The sequence below is a fragment of the Canis aureus genome, chromosome 8 (assembly GCF_053574225.1).
Source record: "Canis aureus isolate CA01 chromosome 8, VMU_Caureus_v.1.0, whole genome shotgun sequence".
Lineage (NCBI taxonomy): Eukaryota > Metazoa > Chordata > Mammalia > Carnivora > Canidae > Canis > Canis aureus.
The window spans coordinates 57099544-57113719 of NC_135618.1; the positions used below are offsets into that span (position 1 = coordinate 57099544).

Below are 14176 nucleotides of genomic sequence, written 5' to 3' on the forward strand. Positions count from 1 at the left end.
CCCACTGCAAGCAGGGCCCTGTGTCACCGACTCTGCTTCTCTCTGACCCCGTCTCCACCCACCTGACCATGTTCATTCATTCTGCTCGGTCACACTGGCTTTCTCTTCTTTCCTTGAAAACCCTGCTCTGGTGTGCGTCTCTCAGGAAGCAGGTGCATTTGCTGTTCCTCGTGTTCGGAACTCTTCCTCCCACACCATTCCCTGGCCGCCTCCTCGTTTATTTGGGACTCCACCCAAGGGCCACCTCCTTGGAGGGACCTTCCCTCAGTCACTTAGCCATATCACTCACTACATTTCACGCTGTCACTTGCAGGCGGTAGGAGAGATTAGGTGAGTCCGTCTGATTAACTATTCATCAGGATCCCCCAAGATGTATGATGCAATGGGCCTTCAGTGAAGCCTAAGACAGAGCCCATCTTCCCAAAGAAACTTCTGTTTTGGAGCAAGGAGCTTTACAGTAAACCTATCAACATCCAAATACACTAATGTCTAGTTTAGTGGGACGCTTTCCAAAATGCAGCGATCTACAATCATTAGCCCTTCTGGAACGTTGCTGGACTAATCCATATGGCCTAAAAATCCCAGACCTCCAGCTTCCATAATTGCAAGAAATCAATCTCACTGGTGTATAAGCCACCCAGTCTACGGGACTTTGTTACAGCAGCTTGAACTAAGACCCTGGTTTTATTTTAGATGTCTTATTGGACATTACCTTTTTTGGGAACTAGATTTTTAACCTCCCCCCCCACACACACAAAGGGCCTTTCATCTAAAACGAATGTTTGACCTTTCATAGTGACCCCAGATGTCAAAGGGAATAGAAATATCAAATGATTATAGATGCGTTTTTCTCATATTATTGCAAAAAGTAAGAAATTCCTGAAAAGCAGAAAAGAAAATAAAAAATCATCCATAATTTTATCATCCATGCACAGCCACTATTTACATTTTAATGTCTTTTCTTTGGGGCTTTTGTGTGTGTGTGTGTGTGTGTGTGTGCAGAGGGTTTTCTTTTTTTACATAATTGTATCCATTCTCTGTATGCAATTTTTATCCTGCTTTTTTTTTTTCCCGGTGACTATTGTATCATAAGCATTTTCCACATTATACAGTCTTTGTGAACACTGCATTTTATGGCTCCGTAATGTTCCATGCTAGGATTATGGCATGGATTATTTAACCAAACATTTACATTAAAAATTTTTTATCTCACTATTACTTATGCAGTGGTGATGATCATCCTGTTGTATAAACTCCCCCCCTCCTACGCCCCGGCCCACCATCGGTGTTTGAGGCTACTTCATTAAACTGCACACTCCAATGTGTAATTACTGGATCAAAGCAGAGGGACCATTTTAAGGCATTCAGTACGCATTTACAAATTACTCTCTTAAAAAGCCTGTGCCAATTTACACTCTGATCTGCAATGTTAGAAAGGACTCATTTTGCTGCACTTGTGTTAATATGCCTATTATCATTTTAAAAGACCAGCTAATTTGAAAGGCATGAAATGTTATTGTTTTTATTTGCATGGCTTTGATTAGTAGCGATATTGAAAAATTCTTCCATGTTTGTTAAACAGTAGCATTTCCTCTTGGGGACATGTCTGTTTATATCCTTTTGGCATCTTTGGTTTTCTTAAAGATTTACTTTAATTCAAATATATGAATACATCGTTCCTTTAATTATATTTGCTATAAATGTGTTGCTCTGTTTGTCATCTTCTTTTCAAGTTTGATTATGCTTTTTTATGTATCGAAGATTTAAATTTTTTTGTAATCACATCTGCCCATTTTTTTCTTTTGTGATTTTTTAAATCTTTCCTAATGTAGACACTCTTCCCTCCAGAAGCTTGATTAATATTCATTTTTAAAATATAGTTTGTTTATCCTTTGATTAAAGAATAACTCTTTGATCTGCCTGGAGTTGGTTTCTGTGCATAACCTTGAAGAGACTTTTCCCATGGCTAACTATCTATCCCAATAAAATCTGTCTGATAGTCTTATTTTTTCCCTTCTTTATCATATATTAAATTTTCATGTGTCATGGAGTGTAGTCCAAGCTGTTGTGTTTAGTTGAACCAATGTACCACACTGTTTAAATGGCTATATTTTCAAAACCTGTTTAAATATCTGTTCAGGTTGGTTCCTGGGTGCTTCTAGTTCAAGGAGAGACTCCTGGAATGGTCCACCTTCACTTTTTCCTCTTGGTTCACAGTAGGAAACCAGCTCAAAGACAAACACTGGAGACCCGTAGGATCACCATAAAGATGGATAATGCCAATCCCAGGAAATTTCCCATTCTCCTAAAATGATCTCTGACTTTCTAAATTATTTTGCATTTCAGCTTTATGGAGGTATAATAGATATACAAAATTGTCAAGTATTTAAAGTGTCCATCCTGGTGATCTAATATACATATGCGTTATGGGAGGATTTCTCCCATCTACTCATCCATCACTCTACATATTTATCTTTTGGGGGGATGGTGAGAACATTTAAGTTCTAGTCTCTGAGCAAATTCCAATTATACAATCACAGGGTTATCAGCCAGAGTCACTGTGCTTTACATTTGATCCTCAGGCCTTATTCATCTTATAGCTGGTAGTTTGTACCCTTTTACCGACTTCTGATTCCCCCTACCTCCTGGCTCCTGGCCACCATTTTTCTAATTTCTGTTTCTGACTTTAGCTTTGTTTGTTTGATTGTTTTAGATTCCACATATAAGTGATATCATACAGTACTTGTCTTTCTGTCTGGTTTATTTCATTTAGCATAATGCCCCCGAAGTCCATCCAACTTGTTGCAAATGGCAGGATTTCCTTCTTTCTCACGGCTGAACAATATTCTATGGTCTACAAACACCACATTGTCTTTACTCATTCATCAGTTAACAGACATTGGGGTTGATTCCATATCTTGGCTACTGTGAATAGAGCTACTGTGAACATGAGACTGCAGGTATCTTTTTGAGATCCTGTTTCTACTTCCTTTGGATATATCCCCCGAAGTGGGATTGCTGGGTTATATGGTATTTCTGTTTTTGACTTTTTGGAGGAACCTCCATATTGCTTTCTATCATGGCTGCACTAGTTTACATTCCCTCCAACAGTGCACCAGGGCTCCCTTTTCTCCACATCCTCGCCAGTATTTGCTACGTCTTATCTTTTTGATGATGGCCATTCTGACAGATGTGAAGTGATATCTCATTGTGGTTTTGATTTACATTTCCCTGATGATGAGTGATGTTGAGCTCCTTTTCACATACCTGTTGGCCATCTGGATGTCTCCTCTCTTACCCTTGAAGATGATTTTGTTTATCATTTTCTTCTGTACTCCACACAGACTTCTGCTCTTGTCTCTCCGAGCTGGGAGTAGAAGCTCAGAAACGATGGCTTCTGGACTATGAGTTATATCATCACCCTCACTCTGTGATCCTCTGGACAACCAGAGCCTGACCCTCCACTGACTTTTTTTCCATTTACCTCTGAGTTTCATCCTTCTGCTTTAGCCTGACAAACACCTTTCCATTGTGGGTACTCACTGATTTTATTTCTTTCTCTGAGGATTTTATTTCTTCCTGATGTGAGGCAGATGCCTCCCCAGGTGACAACCTTATACCTAAATCTATAGAATACATTTTAATATACGTCTTTGCAGACCTGATGTTTTCAGCTTTTTGTTACTTCTAATTTTTCTCATTTAATCTCAGGTCCTTTACTATGCTATAGAGGTAGAGGAGGATAGGAAGAGCTAAATTAAAGGCATACAGAATCCCTGATAGGAGACACGACCAGGGAACTATTGCATAGAATACCCCCATGCCACCCCCGCCCAGGCCATCTGAGGGCCTCTCTACAGGTCGCAGAAGTTAAGGGAGTACTGTTCAGTATCCGTATCGCCCAAAGCTTTTAGGCAGGAACCTCTTGCAAACAGACCACAGGAAATTAATATTCCACAATATCTGCACAGATATGTTGTGCTCTCATCTAGCTACAGAAGTTGCTACTCTCTAGTTAGCATTTTGAAAATTTAGGATTCAGATCCTGAAAAACAATGCTTTCAAAATCCATTGGAATGATGTCCGTGAGAGCTCCATATCACTATGAATCAGGTATTAGCAATGAAGCTACGTATAGTAAAAATGTCCAAAGCAGGTTTTGTTCATTCATTTATATGCTCATTCACTCATTCATGTGACAAAATGCTTATCAGGATCCTACTTTATGGCACCGTCCCCATTCCAGGAACTTGGGATCTAGTGATGAAATCAACCTAGTCTGGGGTAGGAGGCATTCCAACCACATCAGATGGAGGAGACAGAGGGGTGCCTGGGTGACTCAGTTGGTTGAGCATCCAACTCCTGATCTCAGCTCAAGTCTTAAACTCAGGATTATGAGGTCAGGTCCCACATTGGGCTCCACACTGGGTGTGGAGCCTACTTAAAAAACAAATAGAGGGGGATCCCTGGGTGGCTCAATGGTTTAGTGCCTGCCTTAGGCCCAGGGCGTGATCCTGGGGTCCTGGGATCAAGTCCCACATCGGGGTCCCTGCGTGGAGCCTGCTTCTCCCTCTGCCTGTGTCCCTGCTTCTGTCTCTCTGTCTCTCATGAATAAATAAAATCTTAAAAAAAAATAACAAATGGAGGAAATAGGTAACGTAATGCACTGTTTTCTCCTTCTGTCTTTTACTTTTCAACCATTTGCATTAACGCTTATAAATGAAATGGGGAATCAATTCTGGTTTGTGGTTTATCAATAATCAGTAGAGATAACACCACACAGGCAACACTATTGGAAGCTACGTGGTGAATATGTATTGTGGCTCTTTTATAAATATGCTTCTATTCACCAATGCCTCTTGAGAAGGGAATAGTTTCACACCCACTGGGAAGCTGTATCTGAGATATTTTGCTGATAAAATAACCAAATGGCAGATCACTGTCAAACAGTTTCCCCACATGGGATCAGAGGAACTGAAGGCTTCCAAGGGTACAGGCAGAATTTTGGCTTGTAGATCCATCCAATATGTCAGCTAGTTTGAGAGCAAAGGACAATTTTTTTCTTTTCCCCTAAAGGGTTACAAAAGGGGAGGAAAATCATGAGCATTTAAGCAAGAAGCGTTCAAAATTAGTTACAGATACTTCAGGGGCTTAACGGAGAGTCGGGGAATTCTTAATTACATGTCACAATCTCTTGACTTCTTTATTTGATTCAGCAAATCCATACTTAGCCACAGCCTGTTATTGGCCTCGCACAGTGTTTGGCATAGAATGGGTCCTAAATGACTTTTTTTTTTTTTTAATGAGGTAATGTGACAGATTCCGGAGATAAGAGATGGTTCCACTAGCCTTAAGAAGATCATAATTAAAAAAAAAAAAAAAGAAGAAGAAGAAGATCATAATTTAGGTGGAAGACCTAATTTGTGTGACCTGCTAACTCTAGTGTGATAATGGCCAGTGTTTGCTGAGCTCTTACTATAACCCAGGCACCAAATAGTTTATGCATATTATCTCCTAAATTCTTCTGACAACCCTATGAAGTAAGCACCAGTGTCTCCTCTGGTTAAGGATGAGGACACAGATACAGAAAGAAGTCCACAAAGCGAGGAAGGAAGTGGGATTTGAACCCAGCTGTGCGGCCCCTCCTGCCCTCTCAGATCTGAAAGCAGAACAGGGAAGGGAGCTGGTTCTTCTGGAGAAGGATTTGGAAAGTGACTCCCGGGGAAAATGTTCTTTCACTTGGCACCTTGAAGGTTTCTAGAGGAGGTGAGCTGGGTGATTCAACATGCCGTTCCTGGAAATGAAAAATACAGGATACTGAACACTGTATCACGTCATTTTGCCGTAGTCTGGTTTCCACCTGGCGATGCCATCCCGGCAACAGCAAGCTCATCCATCTCACTGGGCTGCCTCAGTCCCTGGATTGGGAGGAGAACTTGGCTCCGCTTCCAGCTTTCTCCCCTATCTGGAGATCTGGAGTCAGACTTTTGTCCCTACCTGGACATTGGGGTGCTCTGTACTCGGAGCTCTTCTTTCTTTCTTTCTTTCTTTCTTTCTTTCTTTCTTTCTTTCTTTCTTTCTTTCTTTCTTTTTCTTTCCTTCAAGATTTTATTTATTTACTCATGGGACAGACACACAGAGAGGCAGAGACATAGGCAGAGGGAGGAACAGGCTCCTCGAGGGGAGACCCATGCAGGACTTGATCCCGGGACACTGGGACTGTGCACGACCTAAGCCGAAGGCAGACACTCAACCACTGAGCCACCCAGGAGTCCCTTTGTCCCTATTTCTATTGTGACTCCCTGCTGGGCACTGCTGACCTAGGCTGAGCTACCCACTTCTGTTACTGACACACCCATCCTGGAAAACACCCCATCGACGGTTCTTTCTCTCATAGTCCAACCGCAATCCCAGCAGCATTGGCTCCATGACCCTTTCATTCCCCTCCATCATGAAGACCAACCTCCTAGATGCGGGAAATGGGTACAGTGTGGCTCTTGAGCTAGGTGAGAGGGAGCCCATTCTGGTTCTCCTCTGGCCATACCCCTGTCCTCTACACATTGCTCCAAGAACTACGATGCCAAGGGAATACATGTACCAGGATCCAGTATCCTCCTGCACCATATTCAGCTCTCTAGAATCTTGCAGTTTGCTGTTCAGATGTCCCCGTGCCCACTCTCAAGGCCTGTTCCAGGATCTTCCTAGGTCTGTCTTTCAGAAGGTGGGCTCTGCTGGTGCGCACCCCTCTGGGCCTGAGGGTTGACTGGGGGGTGTGTGGGGACGGGTTCAGGCATCCATGCAGGCGGGGATGTCCACATGCTCTACCATGAGTCATTGTGGTGCCGGACGGCACTGAGAGCGGGCCCCCAGCTGAGTGGATGCTCCCCTGTACACTCAATCAGTGTGAGAGCTTTTGAATAAGGACCCAGCCTTCTAAGTTGTTAAGAAGTTATATTTATTAGGGAAGGTGGCTAGAACATATTTGATTTAGATTTTTATTTTATAACTATTTACTCATGGTGTATGGGCCTCCAGTTTTACTCTCACCCTAGGGCTTGTAAATGTCAGAAATGGGCTGGAGGTCTGTGCTCTTATCTTTCAGTGACTCCATCAAATCTGGTCATTTTATTTACTACCCACAAAAGGTGCTTCATGGTGTACGTCTTGCCAACATGAAGATGCTACTGCTGGGTGCAACTGCAAGGTGCCGGATGGCACCAAGACACCAATTGTTAACTATTGGTAAACTGCACCATTTGAAGACCAGAGAATGCTGAATACTTTCTGTGTGGCCCTATGGTAGCTCATGGGACAAGGAAGAGATTCACACTGCCCTATGCAAACAGAAAGGGCTGCACACCAAGCGAGCAGGGAAATTCTGCTAGGAGCACCCCTCCCACATTACATCACAAATCCCTCCTGTGTATGGTAATTTCCTGCCCCCCTTAATGTGTGGTTTTGCTTTCCATGGTTTCAGTTATCCGCGGTCAACTGCTGCCAGGAAGTCGATGATCCTCCCTTTACTTATGGTCAGAAGGTCAATAGTAGCCTAACACTACACCTACCTCACTCACCTCACTTCATCTCATCACGTGGTCATTTTATTATCTCACATCCCCACAAGAGATGACAAAGGGTGAGTACAAGACAAATGAGATATTTTGAGAGAGACCACATTCACATAACTTCTATTACGGTATATTGTTATAATTGCTCTATTTTGTTCTTAGCTATTGTTAATCTCTTACTGTACCTAATTTATGAATTAAACTTTATCGTATGTATGCATAGAAAAAATGTAGTACATATTGGGTTTGGTACCATCCAGTTTCAGGCATCCATGGGGGACGGTCTTAGATTGTACTCCCTGTAGATAAGAGGGGACCACTTGCCAGCCATTATAGTAAGCTAAGCACCCCCATACATAACTCATATGGATCATGTTCTATAAAATAGTATATCACTCTTATTTCTTCACTGAACCTCTTAGAAACAGCCCACATGTGGGCAGATAGTGTTATCACATTGTTTTTGTTAAGAGATGTTGTATTAATCATACACAGAGGCGTAACAAATTACCCTCAAACTTCGTGGCTTAAAACAATAGCTTTTATTATCTTACAGTTTCTGTGGGTCAAGAGTCTGAATGTGGCTTTGTCAGGTCCTTGGGCTGAGGGTCTCTTACAAAGCCACAATCAGAAGGTGTGACAAGGGTTTGCACCTCAAGGTTCAAGTGCAGGGGGATCCTCTTCCAAGCTCACTCACATGGTTGCTGGCAGGATGTGTTCCTCCTCGGCTATCGAACTAAGATTGCCCTCGGTTTCTGCCACATGAGTCTCTCCATAGGGCAGCCCACAACATGGCAACTGGCTTCGTTGGAACAAGAGAAAAGAGCTGGGCAGAGAAAGTGTGAGCAAGACAGAAGTTGCGGTGTTTTGTAACCTAATCTTGGAAGTGCCTGTGGTGTATAGAGCTCTAAGATGTTCCCCTGATGTATGCATCCTATATAATTCCAGGACTGTGAATACGATGGGATATCACTCCCAAGGTTGTGTTACATTATGTGGTCAAAAGGATTTTGCAAATGTCATTAAGATCTCAAGTTAGTAGACTTAAAGATGAGGAGGTTATCCACGTGGAACTGACCTAACCACGTGAGTCCTTGAGAAAGCTAACTTCCACATATATACTTAAGGAGCCTGGGTCTCAAGATTAGAGATGAAGTGAGTTAGAGACTCAAACAAAGCATGAGAAGGATTAGACACACTATTACTGATGTGAAAATGGAAGGGGCCACATGGAAAGGAATATGAGTGGCCGCTGGCAGCTGAAAGCATCATGTGGATGACAGCCGACAAGGGAACAGGAACCTCAACTCTACAACCACCAGGAACTGCATGCTGCCATCAGCAAGAATGGACTTGGACGTAGATTTTCCCAAATCTGTAGACAAGGACTCAGTGTGACCAATAACTTGATTTCAGAGTTGTGACACTTTGAGCAGAGCCCTGCTAACCTACAAACACTCAGACTCTTGGTTCCCAGAAAGAGTAAGATAATACATTTATGTTGTTATGAGCTGCTGTTTTTCTAGTACTTTGTTAAGCAGTATTATAAACTGAATTGTGTCTCCCTCCACCCCCAAAGCCACATGTTGAAGCCCTATCCCCTAAAGTGATCTATTTGGAGATAGGGTCAAAAAAGCAGGGAATTCAAGTTAAGTGAGGTCATAAGAGTGGGGCCCTGATCTGATAGAATTAGTGTCCCTAAAAGAAGAGACACAGAGGGCTCCCTTGCTCTCTCTGTGTGCACCTGCCAAGGAAAGGCCGTATGAGATCAGAGTGAGGAGGGGGTCATCTGCCAGCCAGGAGGAGACCTCTCACCAGAAACCAAATCGTCTGGAACTTTGATCTTGGACTTCTAGGCTCCAGACTGTGAGAAAATAACTTTATGTTATTTAAGCCACTCATCTGTGGTATATTGTTATGCAGCCTGAACAGGCTAATACATGCAATGATAGAAAACTGATAGAGTGGCATCCCATCACATTTGCTATATTCTGCTCATGAAAAGTAAGTCACCAGATCCAGCCTGCACTCAGGGGGAGAGGTTACATAGGCCTGGCACAAAGAGATGGGGTCACTGGGGCCACCCCAAACGTCTACCCATCACAGACACATTTAATAAAAATGTCATTTAGCATGTATGTATGCCAAACATTAGGTGAACCATTCATGGACACCGAGAATTTACGGATAATTCCGTCTTCAAAACCATCCACTCCTCCTATAATTGTGGCATTATTCTATTCCCCAAATGGCCGTGGGAAAGCTTGGGGCAACTTGTTTCTTTGTTCAGTTGGGTGACAACGTAGCATAGAAGTCCTTGGCATACAGTGGGTTCAAGTGGTAACTCTGCCCCTTACTAGGTGTGTGGTCTTGAGCAGATTGCTTATCTCTTCTGAGCCTTCATTTTCTCACATGTAAAATGAGCATAAGAAGAATACTTCACCTACAGCATCACTAAGAGAATTAAATATGCTCATGCATGCAAGGTCAGAACCTAGTGCCTAGCACACAGTAAATGCTTCATAAATGTTATCTACATTAGAGGACAAAATTCAACTGAGTGAATTTGAAAGATCTTATTGGCTTTATTCAGCAATTCATGAGTCCGGCAGCGTGCAATCTGGCAGACAGAAAAGAATTCCAAAAAGCCCTACAAGGCAAGAGATTTTGTAGGCAAAAGGGGGCCGGAAGTTGTACTAGGCAAAAAGCAGATTGATTACTGCGAGGTCACTGTCCTTAGAGGGTGTGGCAGGGTTTTGTCAAGCAGATGACCAGATGAGTGCTGATTGGCTGGTTTAAGATTCTATTTCTGCGACAGCCAAAACAGCAAGTAAGTTAAGTCTCTTTTTGGTAACGCGGGGCTTAGCATCAGCGACTCAATTTTGAGCCTGTTGTCTTTCCTTTTTTAAAAAATATTTTATTTATTTATTCATGAAAGGCACACAGAGAGAGGCAGAGACATAGGCAGAGGGAGAAGCAAGCTTCCTACAAGGAGCTTGACGCAGAATTCCATCTCTGGACCCCAGGATCGTGACCTGCGCTGAAGGCAGATGCTCAACCACTGGGCCACTCAGGCACCCATCTTTCCTTTAACATCTGTTCTTATCATCATTACCAGGAAGGTCTCCCGCACAGCCTAGCATCCACAGGCAAAGGATGATATCCCCTCTTCACGAGAGTAAACCGCCCACCTCATTCATGTACCTGATTACACTTCATCTTCACAAGCTACCCATGAGTTAGCTACAAATTATCCTCAACTCACAAATAACAAAACCTACTGAGCCCTAAGGAGGCTGAAGGATTCATATCATCCAGCAACTGCGCACTGAAGTGAGGATTCAGACCCAGGTTTCCCGAGTCTGAGTCCCATTGCTTCCCACCCCACCCAGCTGCCTTTCTCAGGGGCCTGGGTTCCAGGTGGCTCAGAACTTCAGCGCCACTGCCTGGACTCCGGGTCACATGAAGAGCTCATTTTCTTTACATGGAGAGAGCCCTTTGGGCCCAAGGAGAGGTTTCCCTTCATCCAGGGTTGCCAGATCACCCAAACAACCAAAATTATGTAAATTTTTATCATCCCTCACTCTCTCTGCTTAAATTCCAGCACCTCAGACTGAAAAGCCAGGCTTGTTGTAACGACCCCACACAACTCTCTGGGAGAGCAAGTGAGAGGTTGGAAGGTAGATTTGAAGCCAAATTCTCCGGCCTCCCCCAGCCCAGCCTGTGTTCCATTACCTGTAGCTCTGGGACCATGCGTGTCTGAAGCTGAATCACAGGGGCAGAGAAGCCTGGGATGTGGACTCCCCCAACCCCCATCCATGTCGCTGGGCCTCTGGAGCCACCGTAGAGATGTAGTCCATTAAGGAATTACCTCGGTGCTAATGCTTTCCACGGAGAAGTACTATTCTGCTGGGACCTCCTGAGGGTAGTTGAAAGTGTTTCATTTCTATTCATTCTATTCTCTGGATTCCTCGATTTAATGAGGTCTTTACTTTTGCCTTTAAAGAGTCCTCTCACCCCTGTGGAGTCTAGCTGTGGGCTGGAATTTGAATACTGTGGGGAACAGGGAAAGAACAGGAGGAGAGGGACAAGAAGGTTAACCCCCCACACACTGAGAAGGAGCTGGCTGTCTCTGACTCCCCATCTCTGGCCAGCTTCACTCCCGCCCTTCCTGAAATTCCAAATTCGGTATCTTAGAGACCTCCCACATACTGGTTGAACCTGCCCCAGTTCCAGAGAAGACTTCCTCAGGGGCACAGAGTTTATTAATAGTCTCCACCCCCGGACCAGTGGGGATGGGGATGAGTTCAGTCTCAGAAAATAGAGCCACTACAATAGCTGAGCCTCCAACTGACTCCCCCATCACTGCTCCTCCCCAGGGTCTGTCACTGGCAATCACACACCCCTCACTGGACTCAGAGTGCCAGGACATCCCTGGATGCCCACAAAGTGCTGAAAGCAGCACTGTCATAATATGGAGCTCTACTCAATGTATATTCTATTCAAGAGACGGGGCTTCTGGCTTGATTGGCCATCCCCTTCCCAGTGACCCTCCTTCGTGCTCTAGATCCACCTTTAGCCTCATGCTCAAACCCGGAATCCAGAGAGCCCTGGTTACTCTTGCTACTCTTCAGCCATGATGAACAGATCTCCCTATTCTATAACCACAGCCTGTTAGACTTTTAAATATTCTGGCAACTGGACCTCTTGCTACCATGGCCTAAGTAGCTTGTTTACCCACCCTTTCCAGATCCCTCCAGGAGCCAGGGTTGAAAGAGTCATACCAGGAAGGTCTCCCGCACTGCCTAATGACCTAATGACCCTTAGACTCTCTGTAGTCTCTGTATCTTTAGTATAACCAATATATTTCTTTCTATCTGAAAGAGACTGAAATGGAATGGAACTGACACCAACTTTCTGAACGACCCCATGCAATAAGCCAGTACTGAAAATTGTTTTGCTGTAAGTTGCTGGCAATTGGATACCAGGCATCAGATTCAGAGTTCCAGTTGAGAATTTTCTCAATGCCCACAGAGTCTGAAAGGCAGCACTTCTGGCATATAGGGCAAAACTCAATGTTTATTTCATTCAAGAGACCACGTCCTCAACTTGATTGGTCATGTAGTAGTCCTCCCAGCAATCCTACTTAATGCCATAGACTCAGCCCTCGCCTAACTGTCTGGAGCCCTCAGACACACTTAGCTCCTTACAAACAGGGACGCTTGGGTAGCTCAGTCGGTTGAGCCTTTGACTCTTGGTTTCAACTCTAGTCATACTCTCGGGATCCTGGGATGGAACCCTATGTTTGGCTCCACGCTCAGCAAGGAATCTGCTTCTCTGCCTGTTTCTCTCTCTCCCTCTGCCTCTCCCTGCACCCTCTAAAATAAAAATAAATAAATCTTTTTAAAAACCCCGGGTCAACAAGGAAGAGAAGGAAACTAGTATCAGGTGTAGTGGAAGGCTAAAGTGCTACCATGAAATCCACAAGAAAGTGACACACGCAGACTTGGGCCAGCCTATTGGCTAATGCTCCAAGTCAGGCAGGTGCTGGTGATGGAGTTTCTAGAGAGCAGGGCCTTCTAATATCCACTGCCATCATCTGGGGCTGAACATGAGTCCTCTGCTCTGGCTGCATATTGGAATCATCAACGGAGCTTTTGAAATTTCGGAGGCCAGTCTCCACACCCGGAGATTATGACCTAATGGGTCTGGCATCAGTCTTGGGCATTAGCACTTTTGAAGAACTCTCCAGGTAATTCCAGTGGGCAAGGACTGATGGTAAGGAAGAAGTTCTGGCCTAAAGATGATTAGGATTTAGAGCTTGTTGGAGGCCACTGGGTTGAGGGCTCCAGCTCTGGTATGGAACCGTAATACGAGGCAGGAAAAGATGACAGACCTAATCTTTGAGACTGGGCCTTAGATAAACCTGGTGATTTCTTCCAGGTCCACCAGTTGCAGTCTTTTCCAGATCTTTCTCCCAGCCAGCTGATAAAGCTGAGGTTCCTAGTGGACCTCCAGGAGAGGGCCCTCCTGAGTTTGGGTTAAGGGACTGGAATCAACTGAGTTGAGAAATGAAGGGCCCCAATGACCATACCTGGATGAGTCAGGGGCTGACATTTTGGCAACATCACTCTTCCCAGTAAAATTACATCCATAACTTTATTCTCTGACATAAAAACCTTCCAGGAGTCTCTAAATTGTTACAGTAAGAGGAGGCTTCAGACCTGGGATTTGGAGAAGATAAAACGAGCCATTTACAAGCCCTCCTTTTTGAATGAAATGGGCCAAGTACATTCTTTTGACAAAGTTAACCAGGAAAAGAAACCGTCTGAAAGCAAACCCCATGAATGATGGCCATGAGCCGGGAAAGGATTGAGCCTGGAACGTGATGTAGGAGGTAAGCGATGCTAATGGCCAAACAACGATCAATTAGCTTGTGGAGTTGAGCAACTATTGGGTTTGCCACTGACCGTATCCAAGTTAGAGCTCTTTGGGGACACGCAATGGCTGTCAGTCCTTGGAATAAAGCTATCTGAGACTGCTGGTGCCTTTGGCTGCTTTCAGTGAGCAGATGTCACCTAACACAGAGCAGCCTCATTTCCATACCA

General features: G+C 44.2%; 2 long non-coding RNA genes across 9 annotated transcripts in view; both read left to right on the forward strand.

Moving 5' to 3' along the window:
- Positions 1 to 14176, forward strand: part of LOC144319235 (uncharacterized) — an 824173-nt gene that overhangs the window by 234608 nt on the left and 575389 nt on the right. The window lies entirely within an intron of this gene.
- LOC144319225 (uncharacterized) overlaps positions 1 to 14176 on the forward strand; it is a 105748-nt gene that overhangs the window by 66034 nt on the left and 25538 nt on the right. For 4 of the 6 annotated variants that reach the window (XR_013385118.1, XR_013385120.1, XR_013385115.1 and 1 more), the window contains one exon: positions 7478 to 9078. This is a non-coding gene — a long non-coding RNA (uncharacterized LOC144319225). Of the gene's footprint in view, positions 1 to 7477; positions 9079 to 14176 lie in introns of those variants that run through there. The other 2 variants (XR_013385119.1, XR_013385116.1) reach the window with 2 other exon arrangements.